General features: G+C 40.2%; 1 protein-coding gene and 1 pseudogene across 1 annotated transcript in view; both read right to left on the bottom strand.

The window, feature by feature from the left end:
- The window catches only part of LOC126203819 (sodium-coupled monocarboxylate transporter 1-like), a 472971-nt gene that overhangs the window by 28371 nt on the left and 428158 nt on the right, over positions 1-16442 (bottom strand). The gene's annotated exons all lie outside the window — the stretch shown is intronic.
- On the bottom strand, positions 15874-15991 carry LOC126204781 (5S ribosomal RNA; annotated as a pseudogene).

The raw sequence follows: 16442 nt of genomic DNA, 5'->3' as shown, positions 1-16442 counted from the left end.
ATTAGAAGCCGCTTCTGAGGAACGGTGAGAGAAATACAGTGATATGCCTCCTTTGTAGTTCTGATAAGAAATTACAGATTAAAAATAATACTCTGGAAATGGGGCGATCTGATTTACTATTGTTTATGATTTGCGACTCTAATTCCCTTGTTGGCGAATATCCAAGTCGCAACTACATGATCCTAAAGCGACATAGCTCCGTTCGAAACTTCATACGTTCTGGACCGTTACACAGGGTGGACAGAAATGTGGAAACATCACACACGAAACACATTACCTCACGTATTATGGTGCAAGAATGCCGTTGGTATTAAAACAAGCTTCCAGTCGTCTCACAATACATGAATACAGGTCTCGCATGGTTTTAAAGGAAATATTATACAATTCTTCCTGCATAGTAGTGGCAAATCCAGGTAAGGATGATGGATAGCTATCATGAGCCTCAGTAGTTATGAGATAAGACGATTGGGGTGGCCAGGGGAAATGTGACAGTTCATCTTTGTGCTCGAAAAAGTAACCCTGGACGATGCGATCTGTGTGGAAAAAGGGCCTGTTGTCTTGTAACACAGCGTTACGACTGGGGAACAGACACTGTAACATGGCGTGGACCTGCTCAGCCAAAATTGTCACATAATCCTTGGCAGTAATGTAGCCTTGTAGAGTAACCACAGGGCGCACGGAATACCACGATATAGCTGCTCAAATCGTCACTGAACCAGCGAAATGCTTCACACTTTCTACTTTGAAAACAGTGTGGAACTTTCTTCCGTTCCTCCACAGTCTAGTTTTTATGGCCGCGGCACCATGTTTTCCTTGTTCAAATGGCTCGGAGCATTATGGGACTTAACATCTGAGCTCATCAGTCCCCTAGAACTTAGAACTAACCTAAGGACATCACATACATCCATGCCCGAGGCAGGATTCGAACCTGCGACCGAAGCGGTCTCGCGGTTCCAGACTGAAGCGCCTAGAACCACTCGGCCACAGCGGCTGGTATGTTTTCCTGTTACGGGAATTTAAGTAAATGTGGAGTGGCTTTGAAATTCCAGCTAGCCCTGCAATCCTTTAGGCCATTCTTAAGGTAAACTTGGCCAGCAGTTAAACATTTTATGGCTGCTGGCAATTTATTGATATATGTCTTCCTGAATAATGGACCGCTTTCTGGACCAAAGCCAGTGACACTAAAATCTTTGTGAAGTTTATTCTCACACAATGCAAACAGCCAGAATAAGTTCTCTGCTAGATGATAACTTCTGTATTGGAGAATATGACCCAGCATAGAAGGCAACAAAATGATATTGCCTATATACAAGAAAGGAGATAGTTTGGAGTGTGATATCTGACGAGGAATTATGCTGCTAAACCCAGGATCTGAAGTATTTTCTGAAATATTGTTTTACCGTCATTTTTCAATTATTCAGAGAGAGAATGGGTCATACCCATGTGGGTTAATACCAGGGAACTCAACTGTAGATCAAATATTGATTCTGGCGCAATTTTAAAAAAAGACTACGGAACTAGGATTTAGCAATACCTCTTTATTGACCACGAAGCAGCGTTTTGCAGCACAGACGAAGGCTGTACCGTGCGTTGACTGAAATAGAATCTCCTGGAAAACTGTTAAAGCTTGTGAAAATGAGAACGAATGAGGTATGTAGTAGTTTAAGGACGGGAGCTATGGTGTCTCATCCACTAGATATACAGGATGGTGCAAGATTCGTTAGCGTGTCTCCTGTTTAATTCAGCCTTGAAGAATATTTTGAGGTATGCAAACCTGCTAAGCAGGAGAATTATTTTTTAAGAATCAGTGCAGATACTCGCTTATGCAATTGACTCAAAGTTGCCAAAACTAGGAAGACAGTGAAGGAGAAATACATAGCACTTGATCGAGCCACTAGGAACATGTGTCCAAATATCAACCAGAAGAGATAAAAAGAAAGGAGAAGAAAAAAAAAGAACATGGCTGCTGGAAAAACACATAAGGAGAACAGATCATCATCAGCAACCTTAGGCATTGCGGTTGCGAGAGATTTGAATAGTTTCAACTTCTGGAATCAAACGTCAAGCACTCAGACGACATCTCTTATCAAATTAAACTAAATTAATAGCAGATAAAATAGCTTATTTCGCATTAAAACTATTTTCCCTGAGGCTGTTAAGTCGTATCATTAAATTAACCATTCATAAAACACTTATGAGAACAGTGCTTACATGTGCCCCAGAACATGGTCATTAACTTGAAAAGACACAGGAATGCTACATATCTTTGGGGGAAACGTAGTTTGAAGAACCAATGGCGCAACCTGTGAAAGAGTTTGATGGAGGCGCTATAGTCATAAGCCGTACTTGTATATAAAGATCCATCTATTAGAATAGTGAAATCGGGAAAATTGAGATTGGTGCGACGCGCAGAATGCATGAGCGATGCAGAATTAGAAAAGATGACTTTGGATGGAAATCCAGGGGGTGAAAGAGGACGGCGGGATCGACTGAGAACGAGATGAATGGATGGAGTCATGGAGGACCTGCAGAAAATGGGCTGTAGTTGATGGAACGCTCGAGGCTTGGATCGTGGTAACTGGTCAAGAATTTCTGAAGAGGACAAGGTTCACAACGAAATGTAGAACCACGGAATGAACAGTCTTGAGTCATGTGCTGAGCTGTTGGTTTGGGAACGGTATACACTATTCATTCCCGGAGGAATAAATGTATTGGGAAGTAGTAGTTAGATAACCACTTCTTTGAACACACCTCTGAATGACGTTCTTGAGTTAACGCCTCAAATAATCATATTACGCGCTCTTGGACTTGGAACAATTAGTTTGGCTGATGAGTTACTCTAAAAAATGGACCTGCGTGACGTTATGGAATGAAAATAACAGAACTAGGCTAGCTTTTTTTATATCACCTGTGTTTGGTAACATCTGCTTTGGAAATCAATATTTGTTTTGGTGCTTCGGCACGTCTCTGGTATGCTCCTCCCAGTTGAATTTATTACCAGATTGACAACCTTTACTATCTATTTTCAGTCATATTTGCCATATATTGGTGAAAACCGCATACATTTCCCAAAGTGCGTAGGGTAAGCTGGTACAATTGCGATCATTTCAGACAAATGTTATTGTAACTGGAAATATATTGAGAAAAGAAATAATTTTAACTATGGCACTTGTTCTTGGATGTTTGATGAATATGTAACACAAATGTTACATAATTACAAATGTTGGTATAAACGTAAAAAAGGTTACAGAATAGAGAAAAATCGATCGAAAATATACCACACTAGGTACAATTGTGATCACTTCCTGCCCAATTTTGATCACTGGTATCTTCCACATAAAAAGCTCTTTTTCCCTCGGGCACCAACGCATACTTCGTGGTACCAGGCATTGCATTTTTGGCAGAGCATCCAGTCACCCTTAGGTACTGATTCTGCACTATAATAATTCAATAAACAAAATCCACAATTATTCTCGTTGTTTGCTGGCGATTTGAAGCTTGGTACACTTCTTTCATCATTATTCACAGACGTACAATTCGGTTTATTGTACTTGTTGCATTTGTTCATTGCTTGCCTTTTGCTCTGTTGAAAAAGTTTTCTCCTGTTGCAGAGGTTTCTCAGGTTTTCATCTGAAGTGAGTCTAGCTGATGACTGTTTCTTCCTCTTCCGAGACGATAATTTTTTCTCTGGACTTGGCAAAATGTCCTTGACAGCATCGTGCTGAGGAATGGTACTGGATCCTGGCGTTATGGGTTTGTCGTGTTATTCAGTTACATCTTTTGAAGGTAAGGGTCCTTCTCCCATAATGCTGTTAGTAGCCTGAGAGACTGAAGGAGCAGGAACCTCGAATAACGTTGAAGGTTTAAATTTCGCCTCGGGAACAATGTCTTTGCAAAATTCCTGTACATTGGAGCCCTTTGACTGCGCACCCAACGGACGCAAATTTGCTCCAGGCACAACAGAAAATAGTAGAGAATCGTTGTTTTGCAATGCTTTCGTTGGGATTGCGATGAATCCAGTCATTTGCATTTCTGTGATGATGAGCCTTTAGGGACTTGAAGAAAGTCCTATCTAAGTGTTGCAGTGCATGTGTACTGTGCGGAGGCAATCCCAAAAGTTCTATCCCATTTCTCTGACAATATTCTACAGCATTTAAGCTGGTGTGGCTGTCAATGTTGTCAATAATAAGAAGTGTAATAGGGCTACCCATTGTTTTTTATTTCTTGAAGTGTCGAAGCCAGACCATGAACAATTCTTCATTAGTGTATTCCGATTCACTCATGTCCGCAATGGAACCAGGAGGTAAGCCATCTTGAAATTCAGGGCGTTTCCTCACTCGTTTAAAAATTAACATTGGTGGTAAATACGTACCACTTGCATTCATGAATGCAGCAACAGTCACATTTTGTCCTCTTTCCACGTTTGTTAGTGAAACAACTTCTCGCTTTCCTTTACGATTTACTATTTTTGTGGGTCTCTTGTTCAGAGGAAAGCTGAATTCATACATATCATAAATACACTATGTTTTATCAAAGAAATCATATTCCCTTAAGACTGTTTCTAAATTCTGAAAATAATTACTTGCTTCTGCTTTATTGAAGCTTTCAGCTCTGGCTCGGGAAAGACACTTGGTTTTTCTCAGGCTAAGGTGAGTGTGTCTCTTAACAAATGAAACTTCCTGGCAGATTAAAACTGTGTGCCGGACCGAGACTCGAACTCGGGACCTTTGCCTTTCGCGGGCAAGTGCTCTACCAACTGAGCTACCCGCCCTCACGCCCCGTCCTCACAGATTTACTTCTGCCAGTACCTCGTCTCCTACCTTCCAAACTTTGCAGAAGCACTAAACCAATCGATTCCAGCAACCTTGCTTTCTAAGTTCCATGGATATTCCAAATTATTTTTCTCAGTTAACCGAAATGCAGCTTTTCTTAACTGGAGTGGCGACAGACCCAACCCACGCTGTTCTAGAAATAAAGCTCTCTGGACCAAAGCATCTTCCATTGGATGACCAATGGTGTTTGCTATAGGACTAGTTGGAGTTTCCTCTAGCTTGCATTTTCATTTTTATTTGCACTTTACCATGTAAGGTGCTGAAAGGGGTGTCATATAATTCAGAAGCAGCTCGAATCCTCAAATGTCCACTCATTACACTCTTTATTGCCTCATCTAAAGCAGCTGGACTACGTTTATTGTAGATTTTCTTTTCTGCTCGTTTTCGTGCCATCTAGAAAATAAGAGGTGGCTTTAAAAAATCGCGTAGGAAAATGTTTAAATATACGGAATTTACTTGCAATAATTGTGTATAATATGTCTATGGTAAACAATCGTGGCGGACTAAATAAAAAACTTCATTGATCGAAATTGTACTAGGGTATCGAAATTGTGCCAATTTTTTGATCGAAAATGTACTATTGGCGTGAGCGAAGTCACGAGTAATTAGTAAGGGATTGTGCCAAGAGACGGCAGCACATGCCACAGAAGCTTTCTCTGTAGGTGCCTCAGAACACGCCAAAACAGAAAACAAGTTTCTAACCTAATACAGAATTTGCAAGCGCGTGGAAACTAGCAAAATTTATAACAGCGCGTTAGACTAAGTAGCTTCTCTTACCTCTTAACAGGAAAAAATTCATATCTCCGTAGCACAAAGTGGTGTATTGTTGCAAACGACAGGAGGAGCTGTAGAAACCTGCTGCACTACAACGCCACACAAAGGCAAGTGCTACCAACACTACGAGACTGACAAATGGCGCGAAACCTTATGTTGATCGGAATTTTACCTGTAACGAAATTTTACCACCTTACCCTATAGCATGATTTTTTTACAAAGTTTAGTGGCAAAGAACTGGCTAGGACCCAGTTATTAAACTCCATTAAAATTTAACCAAAACAACTTTCCTAAAATTATGCTTCATTTACTGTTCATTGCATTTTTGTATGATCTGCAAGCAAAAAAAAAAAATGTTTCTGATAGTTATTGCTGAAAGGTCATTAATATACACAAGATGACGTAAGGGTCTTAGATGTAATAAATCCCAGTTAGATGATGACTGGTGGCTTAAGACGCTATTCTTTCCTATTGAAAACATTTGTTTTCTATCAGAGATATCCGATTTGAGACATTTTTCGAACTTTCCTGTTACACCACAGAATTCGGATTTGGTTTATGTGTAATGAGCGTACGCAATACTCGATTGGAAATCGCATCTGAACATGTATTGTTTGAAGCCAACTGGTTAAGATACAGCTTGTATTTTACGTTCTCGAACATTTTTGAATTCGTTGGCAAAAGATAAATTGGGTGGATGTTAGGCAGTATTCCATTATGACCATCTGTTACGGAGCCTTAATACTGAAGCCAACTGGTTAAGATACAGCTTGTATTTTACGTTCTAGAAAATTTTTGAGTTCGTTGGAAAAAGTGAAATTAGGTGGATGTTAGGCAGTATTCCTTTATGCCCATCTGTTACAGAGCCTTAATACTAGCATATTTCAATCAGTGATACTCGTAAATAACTAATCACACAAATAACTTATCATACTATTAAATTCAAAAGACATTCTTCAATTTTGTTGTATTTCATTATAAACACTGTACCTGTTTCACTTTATATAACTTACAGTGGACACCATTGGTTATAATTGCTGGCCTGAAATCTTCCGTGGCAACATCTACTTCGCCTGATAGCTCCATATTTTCAGTAACGGTCATGAAAGGCCTGTTAAAAAGTTTTGTGACACTGTACTGACCTGTTACTAACATATCATTTGCTCTTAACGCTATATGCTCGTCTTCATTCTGGTTCTTCCAGTCTCCTTCGTCAGTATATATGGTGCCGAGGAGGAATGATCGATATTCAGGGATGCGACAGCAACGATCATTCGAAGCAAAAATGTCTGGTAAACATTGGCTCTAAAATACATACCTTAAGAGCTAAGAGCACTTATTCATCTTCGATACTGTGAAAAACTCCCTTTTACTGCAACCTATTTGCTCTCCATATTTTGAGAAGAGATAGTGTCGATCAAAACAAGAACAAATCCTCCAGTAAATGTGGGCTCTAAACTACGTACTTTGAGAGCTAGGAGCCGCTGTTCAGGCGAAGAGGTGCGTTTCACAGGAACGAAGGTAAACAAGTACTCATAGCTCCTAAGTTATGCATTTTTAAGCTCATTTTTAGCGAACAGGTTTTTCTTGTTTAGGTCCACAACACCACCTGTCAAAGCGTAAAAGCCAAAAAGCTTGTAGTAGAAGACATTTGTTTCAAAGTATCGAAGATTATGAAATGCTCGTAACTCTGAATGTATGCATTTTAGAGCGCAGGTTTACTAGAATACTTCACTTCGAGGATCGTTCGTGTCATATCCCTGAATATTGATCATTCCTCCAGGGACATCCTCTGTCCCATATTACTTTGTTATTTGATGTAACTAACTTTCTGTCGTAATTTCGTGATGAATTAAAATTGAAATATATATTACTACCTAAAGTATTTTGCAATGTCTTGTCATGAGTTGCAGCACCAGCACTAGAGCTATTTCTGACAGATAAAGTTTCCTGTTTTTCATACGGGATAACTTTGTTCCTTAAGAGGGACGTTCATGAAAAGCACACACTATTTAAAAGATGCACCAAATCTACATTGTTGAAGATACGGCAATAATATTATGTATCATGCTTTACATGAAACTTACATTTACAGGAAATTTCGGTTTACATTTAAATTTAAATTTACTGTTAAGTCCTTTGGGTCATAAACATACAACCTTTTTATAGGATTAAAAAAACTTATTTTCCAAAAATACCATATGTACATTTTTCCCAGAAACTATTCAAGAGATTTCTACTAAATTTTCTCACTTTAATCTCTGCCCATGTAGTGATAATTTCTCACAAGATGTTTTGAATAGTTCGAAGAGGAGAAATTTAATATTTTTAGTTATATTTCTTTAAATGTAATATAACATTGATGCACAATTCCAAGAACTTCGCCCCATATCTCAGCTTACATTCAGAATTCCAAAATTATTTCTTGAGACAACATTTATTGGGTTTATAAACGTAAGTGAACAAAATTTTACGATTCTAGTCTTCGTGGGGTACGAGAAAAAGGTATAGAAACTTTAAAAAGTTAATTTTCAGAAATGTAATTTAAACTTCAGCCTAACATTTCTTCTTATTCACATCTTCAGGAGACCTCATATTTGTACTGAGGATCGTCTTGCTCTTAAAATCTTCTCTTCTGATTTGTTGTTGTCTATCTTCTTTCCTTTGCCGGGAATTCAGCAGACGTTAGAGGTGCAAAAAATGGTTCAAATGGCTCTGAGGACTATGGAACTTAACTTCTGAGGTCATCAGTCCCCTAGAACTTAGAACAAACCTAGCTAACCTAAGGACATCACACACATCCATGCCCGAGGCAGGATTCGAACCTGCGACCGTAGCGGTCGCGCGGTTCCAGACTGTAGCGCCTAGAACCTCTCCGCCATTCCGGCTGGCGTTAGAGGTGCACAGAGGCGCCGTAAATCTATTTTTCTCAAGGCATCTTACGTGAAATTTCCTATTTTAAAGCCAATCCCCTCTAATACATTTACCCTCCCAAAGTTCCCATCATTAAATACGAGAACTGCTTCGTAAGTTGCAATTTTGAGAACTTTAGCAGATGAAGATGTTGCGAAAAACAAGAAGTGCTTCAGCATAAATAAAGCAACTAGTTTGTTATTGTTTCTAAGATACGGAATAGAGTCACAGATAATCAATAAAGCCAAATAGTGTACATCACAGTTTTCTACATGTATCTCGTGCACGTTTGCTTCAAAGTAATCCACCGACTCGTTGTTCATCGAACTATTATTGAAGTATTGCTCCAAAATGATGGCGTGGCTGAAAGGCCGCGTCACGCATTTTATTATTTTTCAGACACTGCGTATGCGATTTCATTATTGAAACATCGGAAACTTACTGTGCGTGAGTTCTACTATTGAATAAAAAATAAACTTAAAATTGACATTTTCGGTCAATTTCATTAATGTGCCCCCCCCCCCCCCCTTGAGTAATCCATGTCGCACGCATGGTGTACCTACCTCACGAGCTCCGGCGCTGCCGTGGTCTCCACGGAGGCTACCGTGACGTTGACGGCCCGCAGGAGTTCCTCGCTGCAGCCCTCGATGGACATGGGCTTGCCGGGGATGGTGAGGTGGCCGCTGGCCATGTACGCCTGCGTTCCCAGCACTACCCACGCCATGTAGCCGAGCCCCACCATTCCTCCGAGGATAGCACCCTGAAAAAGCAACAGTCAGTCGCTCACAGTACTCATCCAGGTTGCGTAACCATGTGACAGCAGTTACAGTAACATACAGTGGAATCGCTTTTGAAAAAAAGAATGCAATATTTTTTTCTAATGGCGAAAAGAATTATCTATATATTATTATATTGTAACCAATGCCTGGAAAAAATTTAATAGTCACAAAACGTCAGAAAAAATGGCAACAATTTCTAGTAATCCGAAAACAAACATCGAAGACATTACGGAGGGAAAAAAGAAATTATGACAAACGGCGACTAGATGAGATACAACAAGACTTCAAGAAGAACAACACCAGGAATTTTTATAAGACGGTTAAAGAACATATTGCAGGATACAGCCACCCAATCTTTGCTTCAAGAAACCGGATGGTTCACTAGAAACTAACACGAAGAGTAACTGCCAAATCCTAGCATACTATTTCAACAAACTGCTCAACTGCGGAAGACCTACAGAAGATATTCACTACCAGACGTCTACACCAAATTCCGACGGTAAACCACCAACCATCAACGAAATAGTAGAAATTATCTAAACACTGAAAAACAATAGAGCCCCAGGAGAAGATGGAATTATTGCAGAACAATGGAAGCTAAATGATGAAAGATGAACAGGAAAAATCCACAAAATCATATTAAACTTTTGGGAAACAGAACAGATCCCTTCTGAATAGAAATGCGCACTCATCCATCCACTCCACAAAAAAGGGGACAAATCTGAACCAAATAATTACAGGGGTATCTCACTAGTGCCGGTCACATATAAAATCCTATCAAAAGTTCTCATGAATAGATTAGAAGGACAAGTTGACCCACAAATAGGAGAATACCAGGCTGGGTTTCGCAAGGGACGATCATGCATAGAAAAGAACTGGAATCTGAAACTGATTCTCCAGATGATGGCTCTGAGCACTATGGGACTCAACTGCTGAGGTCATAAGTCCCCTAGAACTTAGAACTACTTAAACCTAACTAACCTAAGGACAACACACACATCCATGCCCGAGGCAGGATTCGAACCTGCGACCGTAGCGGTCGCGCGGTTCCAGACTGTAGCGCCAGAACCGCTCGGCCACCAGCGGCCGGCGATTCTCCAGATGAGAAACACCCGAAACACAGTGGTCACTTTTGTAGATTTTAAAAAGGCCTACGACTCAATAGACAGAGTAGCGCTCTACAACACGCTGGAGAAATTCAGCATTGACAGAAAGACAACAGCAATCATTCGGCAAACATTAACTGACAGTCTCCAAGGTAAAATTTATGGGGGATAACTCTGAACCACACTTTTCGTGTGATATAATTACAGATTACAAATTTTTGATTTTTTCCTATACTTGTAGTGTGAAACTGGGCGTCTTCGCAAATATCATCATTCTAGGTCAACGGAAGGTTCCCTATAGGTTTTGATGAGTGCATTTTCCAATATCAACATATGGGACGTAAACGGCTGTATCTTTTGAGTAAACTGACTTACAAGCTTAATAGTTTTACACTGCCAAGGTACCTTAGTATGTGACATAAATTTGAATATGATGCGTCTAAGCGTTCCTGAGGAAAAGCTTTGTTAACAGTCAGACAGTCAGATGGACAGGTGGACGGACAAACAAAGCGATCCTACAAACGTTCCTGTTTTACCGAGTGAGTTATGGAACCCTAAAAACTAATATTCTTTGCTGGAGTAATGTTATCTAGTTCCTGTTGTTGCATGTAGCACTATTAGTTTAAATTTCATATAGTGGCTATAATGAGGAAACAGTATTTGTGAGGAAGTCCTGCCTTTAAAAAAAGAAATATGTGGCCTGTTCCTTTACCTGGACTAGATACGCGAAAATAGGAACACCACGAATTAAATATGTTGGAAAGCTATTTCAGAAAGAATAAAAACCGTTTATTTCCACTCTGTGCATCTGAACTGAAAAGGATATACTGAATTTACATTGTCGCTTCTGTTTATTCTCATAACCGGAATTTGCACGCTGTACAGCGTTTCCTGACGCTCATTTATAATAAGTTTGTACCTATCCTCTAAATGAAAAAAATATATGCGCAATAGTTTCATCATTTCCAATGGCGGAGAGATAGCTCCTACTCGCGCTGAATTAAACGAATCAAACGAACTTTCTAGATAGTGCAGATTGACGATAATAATAAATATTTGTTACCTATCAATGTGGACAGACAACTCACATCTGAAGTGGTACTGGCAGTTTATCTAACTCTGAACTGCATAGGCGCTAATGAGAAACATTTGCTCTCCTTAAAAGCAGCAGAAACGGTGGTGTGGGTATAAAATGTCGACTTTAATTTTTTAAGGAAAATTGTTGTTCGAAAGTTTTCTGTTTTATTTTATGTATGTCACGTTGACTTTGGATGACAGTAAGTAATTTTAATTTTTTTTGAAATTCCTTACTGCGCTATCGATTTCAGTTCCTTCCATGGTGTACATTTTCAGTTACGACAAGATATCTCGGGAGTTATTTGCTGTAGAAGGCGATGATTTATGTTGATTCAGAGTAAACGCCTTGCTGCATAGGTTAGAGACATTGTTTGCTGTGATATAACTTCCTGTTTGTAGTATAATACGTGGTAGCATCCACGTTTTGTAATGCGCATTACGCCTTTCGTTGTGTACATTCATACTTGTTGTTCATTGAGTTGTGTTTCTTTTTGTAATATAACCCCACGAAAGGCAATGTTTAAGATGAAAAGAATTACGGTAAACAGATTCTACACAACATGTCCTGCTGGAAGTTTTCATCCAGAGAATGAGTTCGGGGCAAACATCACTTAACAAAGTTCTTCAGAACCAAATGCTTTTAACAAGAAGATTGTAAATAGTAATGAAGTGTACAGTGAAACCATAGCCAGTGATATCAGCTCACTATTGATTTTAAGTGTACTAGTAACTGTGTTTAATCGAACTGCAGGCTGTAATTTGAGTGGTGGAGAGATAATAATTTCTGAAAATATCTTCAAAATAAATGGTTTAGTGCGTATTTTAGAAGTGTCTTGTTCGAGTTGTGAGAGTAAGGAAGTATTTTAGACATCTAAAAAATGTAAAACAATAATCTGTCCGAGATGAACGTCAGATATTTTTAGGGGCTGAGATGCATCGGTTAAGTCCCTGTTGTTGTTGTGGCCTTCAGACCAGAGACTGGTTTGATGCAGCTGTCCATGCTGCTCTATCCTGTGCAAGTTTCTTCATCTCCAAGTACCTACCGTAACCTACTCCCTTCCGAATTTGCTTAGTGTATTCATCTCTTGGTCTCCCTCTGCGTTTTTAACCGTCTTCACTTCCCTCCAATACTAAACTGGTGACACCTTGATGCCTCAGGACGTGTCCTACCAACCGATCCCTTCTTCAGGTCAAGTGGTGCCACAAATTACTCTTTACCCAGTTCTATTCAGTACCTCCTCATTAGTTACGTGTTCTACCCATCTAATCTTCGGCATTCTTCTGTAGCAACACATTTCGGAAGTTTCTACTCTCTTTTCGTCCGAACTATGTATTTATCGTCCATGTTTCACTTCCATACATGGGTACACTCCATACGAATACTTTCAGAAAAGACTTCCTGACACTTAAATCTGTACTCGATGTTGACAAATTTCTCTTCTTCAGAAACGCTTTCCTTTCCACTGTCAGTCTACATTTTATATCTTCTCTACTTCGACCGTCATCAGTTATTTTGCTACCAAAATAGCAAAACTGACCTACTACTTTAAGTATCTCATTTCCTAATCTAATTCCCTCAGCATCACCTGATTTAATTCGACTACATTCCATTACACTCGTTTTGCTTTCGTTGATGTTCATCTTATATCCTACTTTCAAGACACTGCCATTTCGTTCAAATGCCCTTCCACGTACTTTGCTGTCTCTGACACAATTACAATGTCGTCGGCAAACCTCAAAGCATTTATTTCTTCTCCATGGATTTTGAGTCACCCTCCGAATTTTTCTTTTGTTTCCTTTACTGTTTGCTCAATATACAGATTGAATAACATCGGTGATAGGCTACAACCCTGTCTCACCTTCCCAACCACTGCTTCCCTTTCATGCCCCTCGACTCTTATAACTGCCATCTGGTTTCTGTAGAAACTATAAGGAGCCTTTTGCTCTATGTATTTGACCCCTGCCAACTTCGAAATTGAAAGAGAGTATTCCAGTCAACATTGTCAAAAGGTTTCTCTAAGTCTACAGATGCTAACCTTTTTTTCTAAGATAAGTCATTGGGTCAGCATTGCCTTACGTGTATACTATGATGAAGCCGTTAGAAAGAATGCAAAGAACTTCGAAGGAATGAATAGCAGTTTGTGCAATGTTCTTCCACAGAAGTCAAGTGATGAGAAACCATTACACAACAAGTGTCCAAAAGGTTGATGTAAATACCGCAGAGCTGAGGCAGTAGGATCCGAGTATATCCATAGAAACACCATCCAGGAAGATACTGTAGCGGTAGTAATACCAGTATATAGAGATCTAGCACATCCAGGCCATCTGCAGAAATACCTCACACGAAAAACGCAAACTGTAAATGAATATTTCAACAGCAATGTATGTACCAGAGAGCCCAAACACTGAAGATTGGTGGTCAGTGATGGTGTGATTAACTTCAGTGATGGAAATGCAGGCCGAATAAAGGTTATGAATCAGTTTGAAATTCAATATGGCCGTAATAAAGAAGCACTCCTACAAGAACTGGATAGACAGAATTTCGCCAATGCAGAAACTATGGCCAAGAATACAACAGAAGCGGCAAGATCCATCACAAGGAGAAAGAGACTGCATGTGGTTGATCCTCAAGAAGGTAAAGATTACAAAGTTCCAGAGTTTGTACCTGTCTCTTCACTCGGCAGTGAATTTTCATTAACCTGAGCTTTCAAGCCGGATTTCTGAACAACTGCTTTCTGTTGCAAATATTTTCGCTCAGGAACTACTTCAGCTAAACCTCTGAAGTTTTTAATCTTATTGACACCGTTATTATGTTTATTTGGATCTGCCTTGGTAGAGATAACATTCACAGTTTGATCATAAAAATATGTTTTTAGAATTACATAGATATTTTAAAATCTTTATTAAGAGCTTCATATCATGATTCTTAGCAGAGTTAGATACTTGACAGCAAATCAGTAAATGTATATGACTATATATCCTGGCAAAGGTTTGTTTTATTGCCTTGGATAGTTCCTGAGAAAACAAGATATAAAATCCTAAGGTTAACATTACCCGGATAGTGCACAGAAACTTCCCCTAAATCGAGCAAGCGTTATATTGGTATCTCTCTGATATGCCACCAACGCAAGAAGCAAACAAGTTTAGTTGATGGCCAAACCCTCGGTGCTAGGACCTGGATACAGACTGCATCCAGAAAGGTACCGAGGATGAAAGATGGCTTGTTTGAAATAAACTTGGGTACAAGCATCCGAGAAACTGTAACATATCCTGTAAAACTGAGTGAATTACGGTACAAATGATCGGAGCGATCCGTCAAGCCTGAGTGATTTGGCGCAGTCAACACATTTCTCCAGAGAGGCGGTTCAAGTCCTTGTCTTCATTTAGATTTTCAGCCTTCTCAAAAATAATTAACGACGACTGCTAGGGTGATTCTACTAGATTAATATCGATTTCTGTCACAATCGTTGCACAGTACAATTTAGGTCCCCACCTCTAATGTTATAAACTCTTTTTCTTCCGTGTTCCTTCCTATTGGGAAGAATAAATAAAAGAAACAGTATGAATTAAAGAGGAACGTTAGACAATACCAGCACTGCAGAGCTACTTTTCTTGTGTATCTACTATAAAAGAAGCTCCACTGTTTTACACATCTAAGAAGGAGGTCTCTACGCTTCTCGAACTTGTCAAATGTTCCAGTCAACATTGTCAAAAGGTTTCTCTAAGTCTACAAATGCTAACCTTTATTTCTAAGAACGTGTCAAAACTATCTGGGCATTTATTAGTGAAAATGTATGTAGTGCAAGTCTGCCCTTCACCTTTATGATGGCCTGTATTCTACTGGGACACCATGAATGAGGTGTCCCAATGTGTGTGGAAGGAAGGTAGCCCATTTTCCCTCGAGAGAAGATCGTCATTTTGGACACTGGGATGCCGAGCGAAGTCGACATGACGACCCATCCCAAAGGTGGGTTCAGTTTCGGACCCTGAGTAGAGCAGCCCATTTCAAGAATTTTATTGTCCACAAACCATTGCCTCATAGTAGCTGCTTTACGACAGGGTAGATTGTCATGTTGACGAAAACAGTCGTCGTCTCTGAACAGTTCCTCACTGTATGCAGTACAAACGGATGTAAAATGTGTTCATATCTTTCCGCAATTGCCGTTTTCTTAAGCGCAATAATGGGACCATACAGTAAACACTCCGTCTTCAGGCCACGAGTGGCCTACCGGTACCATCCGACCGCCGTGTCATCCTAAGTGGGGGCTGCGGATAGGAGGGGTCAGCACACCGCTCTCCCGGTCGTTATGATGGTATTCTTGACCGAAGCCGCTGCTACTCGGCCGAGTAGCTGCTCAATTGGCATCACGAGGCTGAGGGCTCCCCGAAAAATGGCAACAGCGCATGGCGTCCTGAATGGTCACCCATCCAAGAGCCGACCACGCCCGACAGCGCTTAACTTGGGTGATCTCACGGGAACCGGTGTATCCACTGCGGCAGGGCCGTTGCCACCATACACTAAACACTGAAAGACAAATCTATGCCATAACAGTATCTCTTCTGTACTTTTTGTTGACAACAGCAAGAGGTAACGTTCTGCAGACCTTCGCCAAATCCAAACACTCCTGTCGGATTACTACAGTGTACAGCGTTATTCATCACCTCAAATGACTCGTTTCCAGCCATAAACTGCCTATTAACGTCGTTCTCTCATCAAGTGTCGCTTAAAACTAAGTACAGAAATGTGTGGCCTACGGGGGGCTGCTCAACCATTGTACTCCATGACTTTTAATTGCCTGTTAACAATCACTGTGCTAGCTGGGCTTCTGTCAGCACTTTGTAACTCACGACTGATTCCTTCTGCTCATTTCATGCGGTTTCTTACGACTACTCTCCGCAATGTTCGGTGATCCTTGCCTCTCAGTACATGAATTCTGCCGGGTCTTGGCTCAGCCGTGGCT

The sequence above is a fragment of the Schistocerca nitens genome, chromosome 9 (genome assembly GCF_023898315.1).
Source record: "Schistocerca nitens isolate TAMUIC-IGC-003100 chromosome 9, iqSchNite1.1, whole genome shotgun sequence".
Taxonomy (NCBI): domain Eukaryota; kingdom Metazoa; phylum Arthropoda; class Insecta; order Orthoptera; family Acrididae; genus Schistocerca; species Schistocerca nitens.
Note: the sequence above shows the minus strand (reverse complement) of the source record. Positions and strands in the feature narration are given on the sequence as shown.